Source organism: Papio anubis, chromosome 3 (genome assembly GCF_008728515.1).
Source record: "Papio anubis isolate 15944 chromosome 3, Panubis1.0, whole genome shotgun sequence".
Lineage (NCBI taxonomy): Eukaryota > Metazoa > Chordata > Mammalia > Primates > Cercopithecidae > Papio > Papio anubis.
In genome coordinates, this window is record NC_044978.1 from 171,534,206 (window position 1) to 171,546,634 (window position 12,429).

Genomic DNA, 12,429 nt, shown 5'->3' on the forward strand with positions numbered 1-12,429 from the left:
AATTAAATCTGGGCTAGACTATGTTATTTGTTATAATGTATATTGTATTTTTTCATATCATACATTATTAAGCCCTTTTAAAATAAGTCACTTCTATACTATAACACTTATCTCAGAGCCTGCTTCTGGGTGAGGCACCCCAGGACAGCAAATGACCTAGGCTCCTTCATTCAGAACTGTCCCTTGACTTTGGATGAGAAACTAGTGGTCCCTCAAGGCAGGGACGATACTGACTCTTATCTGGCCATAGGTAGAGACAGAAAGTAACACCTGCTCACAGAGGTGACACAGAAGGGTTTCTGGTAGCAGCATCCCGAGTCCAGCTTTGTGTCCACCCAGAGGAAGTGGCCGCCTGGAACCAGTTCTGTGGCTTACATTTTTCTTAGTTATGTAACTCCTGAGTCTGGTTCTCTACCTTCTCTAGAAACCCTATCTTATCCGATATGCTTCTGGTCAATTTGTTTCCTATGTAGATTCCTCAGAATCATCTTCTTGACTGAAAACCCGGATTTGTCAATACCAGAAGTGGTGTGGTTATAGCAGCAGACCCTCAGGATACTGGAAAAATTGGCGTTGGTTGTCTGGTTTACTTAGGGCTATGAATAGCGAAAATCCAGTTCTTGCTGAGGAATGGGACTCTGGCAACCTAAGACAGAGACTGGCAAAACAATTAATCCAATTATCATGCATCGTCAACTGTAATAAAACCCCCAGTGAAGATGAGGTATGGGGACCACATGGTCCCTTGCCGTAGAACCTGGTATAAGAAATTCTAAGATGTATGAATGGGTGGTGGCTTCTAATGGAAGTGAATAGAGAAAGAAAATACTAAGTACACAGTCCTAAATTCCTGGCTCAGTGTAAAGATCTGAAATTAAAGACTTTCATTAGCTGGGCTAAAGACTGACTCATTTTGTGGGGCTGCAAAGCTGAAGCAGACGAAACTAAACCCATACCTAATCTTCTTGCTTAATGGCTTATGTCAGGCCTCTCTTCTCCTGACCTAGAGATTTTTCATCACATTTCAAGAAGCATTTCAGTGGGCTGCCCATTGATGTCCATTCTAGAATCCCCATAATTATGTAGTCAAAGATCTCCGCAGTCAAGACCATTTGATTGGCATAATGGTGCTGACAGTCAGAGCAGCTCAGTAACTTACCTAAGTTCACACATTACCAAGAAGAGAAGGAGGATGTCTGTTCCATACCACTGCGTGTCTTTCCCAACATTCAACCCATTGGCATCCAAGAAAGTTGATGACCCCAGTGAAGTGGATCAATGTGAGATATGCTTCCTGCCGAGGTTTATGCGGAAACAGCAATCTGTTTCCTATGCTTTTTTTTTGAGATGGAGTTTCTCTTTTGTCATCCAGGCTGGAGTGCAATGGCGTGATCTCGGTTCACTGCAACCTCTGCCTCCCAGGTTCAAGCAATTCTCCTGTCTCAGCCTCCCGAGTAGCTGGGATTACAGGCACCTGCCACCACTCCTGGCTAATTTTTGTATTTTTTAGTAGAGATGGGGTTTCATCATGTCGGCCAGGCTGGTCTTGAACTCCTGACCTCAGGTAATCCACCCACCTCGGCTTCTCAAAGTGCTGGGATTACAGGCATGAGCCACCAGGCCCGGCCTTCTATGCATATTTTAAAAAATACAGTGCACAGAAATATCACATTCAAAGAAATATTGTTCTTGCAAAGAAATAAAAGTAACTTCAATACTGTATCCCTCAAAGAATAGTAAATACGTAATTTATTAATATATGCCACTGCAGCATTTAAAAAGTTATTTTCGTCTATTCCCCCTGCACTCAACTGGGTCCCCAGCCTGTTTTGAAGCCTTTTTCTTTCTTCCTCATTTCCATCTCCTTCTCTACCATATTCACACGTTTCCACCACAGCTTCTTCTCTTTGCTTCCTTTCCTTCTTTCCTTTCATTCCCGTTCCTCCTCATTGGTCAATAAGTATTGGCTCTTTCTGGATGAGATAACTCACATCTACTTTTCTGCTTCTCACCACAACTGCTTAGTCCCACCAAACTACAAAAGAAGGCTGAAAAGTAAGAAGGAGAGGAGGTTGGAGGAAGGGAAAAATTTCCTGTGGGCATTGCCAGAATTTCTTATATGGGGAATGGGATGAGAGGAAGGAAATGCTCATTTTGGCACCTTCTACACATAGCATTAACACATGGTTCAACAAGGGCAGATTTTGTCATGATACTTAGCCTCACTGAATCTCATTTGTCTCATTATTAAAGTGTTGATGCCCAAACTTCCGTTGGTATTGGTTTGAATAATAAATTAGATAACATATGAACGTGATATATCCAGCTTAATACTTAGCCCATGGTCAACTGATAGAAACTATCATGACAAGCTGAAAATCCAACTAGTCTTTCTACCTCCTTCTAAGCCATACCTCATGCAAGTGTTGGTTGGATGTATATTCTATTCTTTTTCAACATGTTACCTGAAATTCATTCAAATATTCAGAAAAATTATAAAAAATGTACAGTAAATTCTCAATGTACCTATCACCTAGATTCTATAATTATCATTTTATTATACTTGTTTGATCATGTATGTATCCATCCCTCTGTCAATTAATTAATTCAGCTGTTTTTGATACATTTCAAAGTAAGTTGAAGAGGAAATACATCTCTCTGCAAACACTTCACCATGCTTGTTGTTTTATTTTTGAAAGATTTCCGAGAAGGAAATTGCAAAATAACCTTTTATATTTGATAGGACTGCTGGTAGGTCTCCTTTTCTTCAAAAATGTAGGCCGGCCTCTCTCTCACTTTCCCTAACTTCAAAGCAGCATTTCTCAAAGTGTATTTCATGGAACCCTGATCCAAAGCTATATGAGGGGAAAAAAAGTATCTGCTGTCAAAATGTTTGAAGGTCTCTGGATTAAATAAAGTTTTGCAACTTTCTTTATTACAGACTTCTCAGAGGCTTGGTTATGCTAACATGCCTACCATCAAAGGGGATACATTCAACTTACCTGATCATAAGACCCTACTCTTCTTCTGAGAACATGTAGCAGAATGGGTTCCACAGAATACAGTTTGGGCAAAGATGACTTTGCCTAAGTCTTGACCTCTTTTCTCTCTACCCTGTAGCTCACACATATTTTATGCTTTCCAGTTCTTCGTTGTATTCATTGTTTTCCGCAGAGTTCCTCCAAGTCTTTCAGATCATTTCTGTCTCTGATTACTATGTTTCTCTCAGTTGGGTATGTCTCTGAAACGCATCTTTGTTAATAGTGATGTCACAATTAACTATGGAGTACTGCTTACATTTAGAAAACTTTGTATAGGTGAAACAAAAATTAAAACAATATTAGGGAAGACAGTAATTATAAAACTCCTTTCTCCAAGGCATAAATGAACTGAAAATTTAGATGGCTTTTTTAAAAACAAATAATTATAAAGGACTATACAGGAAGAGTAGGATGTTCTGGGAATATTCTTAAATTTTACGTTTAGAAATATAGAGGCCAGCTAATATCTATTAAATAATCTTTGGTATAAAAGAGAAAAGGATATATCGTAAGTTGGTCAATATCTCATACCTCCCATCTGAAATTCTTTTTAACCTTGAGGTCTAGTTGGGAGCACTTGGTCCTCCAAGTTGTCCTCCAGGTTGATGGCATGAATTCCTCATCAGCTGTTCAGAGGAGATCATAGGTGAAAGAGTTCTGAAAATTATGTGAGTCACAAATAAAAAGTGCTATTTTTATTATCATTATCACCAGAGAAGCAGAATAATAGGATCTGAAATGACCTTGACAATGTATTCAGCCTTAATTCTTGTCTTCCAGCAGGACTATGCAATGAGGCATTGACCTGGTTTTCTAATTTCTCTAGAGAAGAATTTGTTTTCAATTTCCCTAAGCAACTGGCTACAGTGTCTCACATTCAGCATCTCATAACCCTCAAAAGTCACAAAGTACATTCTAAATTCTGGCTTTCTTTTAGCACTTGATGAAATGTCTTTATTATGACAGACTTAAGAGAACGGAAGTGTAACCCACCTTCACAGGCATGTCTGTTTTTGGAGAGGAACGAGAAAGCCTCCCTTGCAGAACCACAACAGGAAATTGAGTAAATAAAGGTCTGAATCTCTGGTAATGACCTCTGTCAGAAGGAGCCCAAACAGTGATGAATAGAAAGTACTTTTAAAGAGAAAGCAAAGTTTAAGTATGTATTATAACAGCCTGGGTGCCATTCTGCAAAACCTAGAGAAAAGAAGGGGAGTTCCAACATGTCTGGTGGACCCTATGGTGTTCAAACCTCACCCTCAGTGGTCTGCCCTCTATTTACCTATTCACTCTCTAGTAAATTGGACAAAACCCCATACATTCTCTCACTTTTCTGAGCCTTGAAATACACTTTGCCTTGACCTGCCTTGACCTTACCTAGCCTGTACACCTAATGATATGGTTAGGCTTTGTGTCTCCACCCAAATCTCATCTTGAATTGTGATCCCCAGGTGTTGAGGGAGGGACCTTGTGGGAGGTAATTGGATCATGGGGGTGGTTTCCCTCATGCTGTTCTCATGAAAGTGAGTGAGTTCTCATGAGATCTGATGGTTTTATAAAGGGCTCTTCCCCCTTCACCCTCTCTCTTCTCTCTCTTCTGCCACCCTGTGAAGAAGGTGCCTGCTTCCCTTTCCAACGTGATTGTAAATTTCCTGAGGCCTCCTCAGCCATGTGGAACTGTGAGTCAATTAAACCTCTTTCCTTTATAAATAACCCAGTCTTGGGTATTTCTTTACAGCAGTATGAAAACAGACTAATACAGTAAATTGATACTGGGAGAGGGGCACTGCTATAAAGATAACTTGAAAATGTGGAAGTGATTTTGGAACTGGGTAACAGATAGAGGTTGAAACAGTTTGCAGGGCTCAGAAGAAGACTGAAGATGTGGGAAAGTTTGGAACTTCTTAGAGACTCGTTGAATGGTTTTGATTAAAATTCTCATAGTGGTGCTGACAATGAAGTCCAGGCTGAGGTGGTCTCAGATGAAGATGAGGAACTTCTTGGGAACTGGAGCAAAGGTCATTCTTGCTATTCTTTAGCAAAGAGACTGGTGGCACTTTGTCCATGACCTTGGTATCTGTGGGACTTTGAACTTGAGAGAGGTGATCTGAAATTGGAACTTATGTTTAAAAGGGAAGTAAAGCATAAAAGTTTGGAAAATTTGCAGCCTGATGATGCGATATAAAAGACAAACCCATTTTCTAAGGAGAAATTCAAGCCTGCTGCAGAAATTTGCATAATAACGAGGAGCCATATGTGAATTACCAAGACAACGGAAAAAATATCTCTGGAGCATATCAGAGATCTTCAAGGCAGCCCTTCCCATCACAGGCTCAGAGGCCTAGGAGGAAAAATGGTTCCAAGGGCTGCCTACCTCTGGACTTCTTGCTGCATAGCGCTTGCTACATTATTTTATGACTGTATATTTATTTGTTTTCTTCTCACTGTGAGACTATATTGGCCCCTCTTTCTTCTTCTCAGTCCTAGACCTAGGAGTATTGACGTGATGAATTTTGAACTCCTTGTATAGAGATTTTGACAACAAAATCATCTCTTGTGAGCAAAGCATGAACCTCTCAATCTTCAAACCAGGGGGATATCATAAGGTTTGGTAAATTTGTGTATGTATGAATGATTTCATGAATCTGTCAAGAATCATGTTGAATTAGAATTATTAGGACCTAAAAGCAATGAGTTATAAAGAGGACCTTTTGAAATAAGTGCAATAAGAAAACAGCATGATAGTAGATTTCACAGCAGAATATTATAACATTCTGTATTGTAATACTCATATTGTAATGATGTTTACAAATTAATAGTGTCCAAAATGAGCAGTTTCTAATCTCCTAAAATCTCACCTTTTCCCGGATACATTCTTGAGATAATTTCAACTGATTACATTCTTTTCATTCAGTATTTATGAGTGAGATTAATACTGTGTTATTTAGACTTGCATATATATGGCCTATTTTATCCTCTGATGCCTTTTCATGAAATCTCTACTATTCAGTTGCATATTTGGTTATAAGCAACTTATTGACATGAATTCTCAAGCCAGGATAAACTTGTTTATATCTCTATCCTTTACTGTTATATGACCTTGAAAAAGTTCCTTAAGTTAACTAAACTTTGATTTCTATTCTGTAAAGGTTGGGAAAAGGGATTCCTATATCATATAGTTGTTTTGATAACTAAATAATAACATAAGCAAATGATAGGTAGGATGTGATAAATAAATACTGGCTTTATTTTTTTTTCCTTTCTCTTTCCCTCTACAGAAACATGATGTAGTGTTGTAGTGTCAGTGACTATTCCTTAAAACAATAGGCACATTGGATTGAAATCCCTGTAGGGAACTTTAACACGAATTGGGGTAGGATGATAAATATTTTCTCTTACCAAGAAGGGTCTCATAGCAAACTGATTTATCTTTAAAACGACATAAGAATTCAGAGTTGTCATCATCTCTTTCTGCTTGACCTTTCTGTACATTTGGGATATCTTGTAGTATGAGAATTATAGTGTTCAGAAGAGACCACATTTGGCACTAACAGACTGAACAGCTGGGTGGCTTTTTTGCTTCTAGCTACAGTGATAAAAAGGATACTTAAAACTTGAGATCAATGTGTGCACTGTAAAAATAATAAAAGAGACTCAAACAAACTTTACAGAGATAGAGACTCAGAAAGTGCCTTTCCTAGTTTTTAAGTTAGAAAGAGAACCCAGTAAGTAAGGCTGTGAAAAGTCCCTAAATTGATAGCTTCATTTAAGCTTTGACTTTTCTGGATATATATATATTTTTTTCTAAGTGACCTGATTTCAAAGCACACCATTTCCCCAGTGTGGCTTTCTCTGTCACACCATCAAACACCAACCTTGCCATTTCCATATGTACTTCTGGAAGAAAAAAAGTCCCTCAACATACGTCTCCCGAGCAAGGCAGAAATGGAACAGGATGGAACAGCTAATCAAATAATTTTCCTACCAACCTTGTTCAAGGCTGGAAACTTGACAGTGTGGGCCGATTCTGAATGCTGTTTCTCCATACTCCCAGCCCCACCTCTGCTCTCTATCTACCGCAGACTAGGGAGTCAGCTCTCAGAAATGAAAACTCCCTGTGTTCTGAGATCCAGTGGTTGTCGTCACACTCTGAGGGCATGGCATGCCATTCATTTTCAAGATTTCTCAGCCAGCAGGCGTTGGTGACAAGCATTAGCCAAACTTGTAAACAGTACTCAAAGTTATTAACTTGGCATTAGCATCTTTCATGATGGAGCTTTATCCAAACTTGTAAACAGTACTCAAAGTTATTAACTTGGCATTAGCATCTTTCGTGATGGAGCTTTATCCTACCCTTCCATTTGTTTGTGTATCCCATTTCCATCCCAATAAACAGCTCACTGTGCCAGGCTTTTTCTTGTTTCCTAGGAGTTCTGACTGTGCATGCTACCCATCCTCCCAGTCCAAAATTCCCATCCTCCTCCCAAAAATCACTCCTGTTTATATAACAGCACAACTTATTTCTTCTCTGGATTCCTAGGTTCTTTCCTATTTATCTTTCTTTAGACCTTTCTTTTTCTATTTCTATTTCATATTATGCTGTTTCTGTCCACATCTCAGAACCCAGCTGTGCTTAATGCTTCTTAAGGACCCAAACTATTGGAAGTCATATTCCTATCTTTTATCACAAACATAATGCCTTGCCCATAGTAAGTATCTGCAGTTCTGCCGTTAGCAAGCTATGCATTAAGGACATACTTGCTGCTTCAGCACACAAATCCCCAAGTTTACAAGGGACCAAATACAAGAGAAGTTTATTTCTCATTACATACAGTCCACAACAAGTAGTATTGATCAGGAGGTGGCCATCCTCCTCTGGCAGTGATTCAAGAACTCAGGCTCTATTTATCTGGTGCTTGCAGAATCTTTATTCACGGCTTCCAGGTTCACCCTGGGGTTCATCTCCATTCTAGCCAGCTGGAAAGGGAGTGAGCATGGAGGAACATGTGTGGGAACTGGCATAGTTGCCTTCTGCTTACACTCCACTGGTGAGAACTCAGTTATACAGCCAGACCCAACTGGGAAATGGAATCTGTGAGCCCAGAGAGACAGGTAAGTGGGCCTGGTGCCTGTGCCACTGTCTGTATTATGAGTTCTGTGATCCAGAGGAGGTCGTTCAATAGTTAGGAGTTTTCGTTCTCTCATCTATATGATGGAGGAAATAAAATTTTTAAAAGATCATTGTAAAGATTACATTGTATGACAATTATAAAATCTTTTTGTTTACATCTGAAAAATGAACAAGATGGACTAAGTGATCCCTAGGTTCCTTTCACTGCTAACTAAAGACACACTTGAGTTTGTTCACAAGACTGTCCTAACAAGGCAGGAAAAGGGAACTACTGTATATCAGGGGAAAATATATATAAAGACTATGTTCTCTGTTAATTTACTGGATCTGGAAAATTTGGCTATAGCACCTCATTTCTCATGCAATTTGATTAACAGAGGTTCTATCAAGCCTTGTGGGTGAGACTGGGGCCATTTAGTGAAGCTGCTAGAACCCTTAAAGTCTGGGAGAGAAAGAAAGAAAACATACTGGTGGACATCTGTGATGCACTAACATTTGGGCCTCAGGTTCCTCCTCTGTAGATGTAAAATGGTAGGTTGGATCTAATGTCCTCCAAAGCCCCTGTCCGCTCTAGTATCTTATGAATTAAAGTGACAGAGTAAAATCACTCACTCTGCATAACAGTGTACACACCGAGAAGAAACAGCTGCAGTCTGGACCAGGCCCACTCACCAAATGACTGTTTGTTTGTTTGTTTGTTTTTTGTAATGAAATAGACTGTAAATCCAAGGTAAGAAGACAGAATTAGTTGAGGTCCAAAGTAGGTAAAATTTTTTATGTGATAAACTTTAGATTCAGCTTTTGATTATTCTTAGAGAAAATAAAAACATAAAATGAGGTAGCTGTAGTCATGTGACTATCCAATAGCAATAGATGAAAATACTTATGGTCAAGATGGGTACTTGATTTATTTGAGTCTAAGCCAGTGAGAAACTGAACTTCTCCTTATATTTGTAACACCGATAATAGTGATAATAATTATTGTTTATCAAGAATGTCCCATTATATTTACTTAACACACATTATTTCATTTAATTTTTTTTTAAATTTTACTTTAATTTCTAGGATACAAGTGCAGAAAGTGCAGGTTTGTTACATAGGTGTATGTCCACCATGGTGTTGGCTGCACCTATCAACCCGTCATAAGGTTTTAAGCCCCACATGCATTAGCTATTTGTCCTAATGCTCTCCCTCCCCTCACCCCCCACTCCCTGAATTTGATCTTTTTTTTTTTTTTTTTTGAGACCGAGTCTTGCTCAATCGCCCAGGCTGGAGTGTGGTGGCGCAATCTTGGCTCACTGCAAGCTCTGCCTCCCAGGTTCCCACAATTCTCCTGCCTCAGCCTCTCAAGTAGCTGGGACTACAGGCGCCCGCCACCGCACCCGGCTAGTTTTTTTGTATTTTTAGTAGAGACGGGGTTTCACTGTCTTAGCCAGGATGGTCTCGATCTCCTGACCTTGTGATCCGCAAATCTCGGCCTCCCAAAGTGCTGGGATTACAGGCGTGAGCCACCATGCCTGGCCGAATTTAATCTTTATAATAACCAATAACATTGGAAGATAGGTATTTTTTGCTCTATTTTACAGATGGGGGAACTGAGGCTTGGGGTCCACAAAGTCATTCAGTTGGTAAAGAGCAAATCTAGAATTAAACCTCGTATCCCTGCCTCCAGAGGCAGAATCTTGGCCATTACAGAAGCCTTTGCCTTGTGTGTGGTTGAGGGCACCGTGTAAGTTCTGCCTAGCCTTCAAAACTCATGCTCCCTCCAAACTCTGATCACCTATGCCTTGTCTGTGTGTGCCACTCACTTGGAATTTATCATATAATACTCTGAATTGCACTGATGGCACTGTTTTATAGAAAGCATTCCAAAAATATTAGTTGACTGGCACAAATATTGCCCTAGATATATATTAATAGTGGCATAAAACAATAAAGTTTCATTGCTGGCTCATGTCCTAGTCCAATGTAGGTCAGTGGTATGTTGAGGAGGTGAAATGAGGTTGAGGGTGCTTTACTCTACACAGTCATTTGGGGTACAACTTTCTTGAAGCTGATGAAGGAGCATCAAAAAGCCTGGAACTAAACCCACAGGGATAAAGATCTCTGATGAAATGGAAGGACCCCCTCGTCTTCATCACATCCTCTCTGTTAGGAGCTGAATTGTGTCCCCTGAAGTTTGTATGTGAAGGGAGTTGTCATCTGTTGGTCTCAGCTGTGGAGAGTCGTCTTGCCCAAGGTCATGTTTTTTCTGAGGTAGCCCATACCCAGTGGTCAATGAGAGCCCAGGCATCTTAGCTCAACAGTGATGACTCTGAAGAGCTGCTGTCTCTCAGGAGCTTCTGGAGGCATCAGCCAAAGCTGTTGCTGGCCCTGTCTGGAAGCTCCAGGTATTTGTCTGCCTGCTCCTGCTTCCATTCCTCTCCTTCCACAGTGTCAATTCCAATACTCCTTAACAAACATCTTGCAGTTGACCCTTTCTCATATAGCTCCTGTAAAAGCTCCAAAACTCTGGGCTATTCCAGCTGAAATAAACTTTTCCTCTTGTCCTATTCCTTCTTCCTGCCTTAATGTCTACAGCTGGGGTTCCAGCAGCCATCCCGTAATCATAAGTCCACTGCAAGCGAGGAAGCATGCTAAGGTTGTGATATAGAAAAGGAAGGACCCAGGATCTCTGATGACAGCTCTAAGTGACTATATTAATTATCTCTGCCCTGCCTACCTCTGGACTTCTTGTTGCATAATAACAATAAAACTTCTGATATACTTAAACCACTGGTTTTTGGTTGTGGGTTTCTGTTACCTGCAGCCAAACATAATAGCCATTGATACCAAACATTAAACAAATACTCATATAAATGATACTTTTATTTTAATTGAAATATCTGTCATCAAGTAGATTTAAATTATTACTGGAGAATGTAGAATCAGTGGGGTTAGGCAAAATTTTCCATGGGGTAGAAATATCTCTTGACGCTGGAGGGGCTCGAGTACTTTCTAGTTTATTTCTGACTTATTCTCATTCAAATAAGTCAGTCTTGACTATGTAGAACAAAAAGGTGGGAAGCAGGTGGATGAGGGGTAGATATAGGTAGAGTGGCAGATTGTTGAGAGGTGGATGTCTTTAGTTTGCCTCCAGATTCACTCTCCAGCCTTCCTCACCCTGTTCTCTGGCTTGAGAAGCCAATCTGCACGAACTACACCAATGGGGAAAGCTGGCATGAGATGGGGTGGAAAGAGGAGAAGGTTGTTGGGGTGTTTGTTCCTCCCTGTGGTGTGGTCTTTGAGCTGGCTCTGTCCCTATAACTAGGGTTGCTGTTCCTCTCAAGTAACCTCTTTACATGACTCTTCTCTTCTGGTTTCCAATAGCCAAGAAGTTGTTAATCTGAGATCTGTAGATAAAGTTTAGGAGGTTTGTGAACTTCAATGGAGAAACTAAAACTATATCTTTATAATCACTGATCTCCAACCAAAATTGACCATTTCCTTTAATCACCAGGCTAGGCAACACACCCTAATGGTATTAGCAATGCCTGTGACTGCTGTCATGAGTATTTTCATATTACATCACAGAGGATGCAGACATGTCAAAGTCTCTTTTATGCTCACCCCTACTTTGAAGTTGCAGTCATTATTAGACCCACCGTCAGGCCTTGTTAGATAGTGTGTTAATAAAGAAACACTTATGTTAATATATTACACACTTATTAGCATATTTTATTCATTGGATTTTGATATCATTGTATTCTTTTGTAATTCTAAGTATTTTATTAAATTCATTTAAAGACATTAACTTGAGATCAGTCTTTGGAGTCCATCAGAGTAACAAAAGGTTAGGAGCCCGCCAAATAACCATTTCTGCCTTTATTCCATCAGCCTGGTGGTCGCGACTGCTCCACTCTCACTAGCCTTAAGGAGGACAGGAATTTTGCCTTGTCGTTCCTCTACACTCTCCACACCATTGTAAGTAGTCCCTCCTTAAGTTATCCTAATTTCAGTATGCTGTCTGTGTTCTGCTAGGGCACTGACTGACAAACCCTGTAAAGGATTTTGACTTCATAGTCAAGAGTGACAGTGGGACCTTGGACAGGTCACTTGATTAGTCTGAGTGTTTTTCTCATTTGTAAAATGAAGATAATACCCAATCCACTGATATCAAAACATCCATGTTATTTTTGGTCAGAACAAATCAATATAATACATTTGAATAGTGGCACAATAAAAATATTGCATAAGCCAGATCATCTGCATCTCAGC

At 39.9% G+C, this 12,429-nt stretch overlaps 1 long non-coding RNA gene across 1 annotated transcript; it reads right to left on the bottom strand.

Moving 5' to 3' along the window:
* Positions 1 to 2,665: 2,665 nt before the first annotated feature.
* On the bottom strand, positions 2,666 to 3,222 carry LOC103884233. The gene is made up of 2 exons (XR_646758.4): positions 3,003 to 3,222; positions 2,666 to 2,855 (listed from the first exon to the last, which is right to left on the bottom strand). It is a non-coding gene; the product is annotated as an uncharacterized LOC103884233 (long non-coding RNA).
* Between the last annotated feature and the right edge of the window lie 9,207 nt (positions 3,223 to 12,429).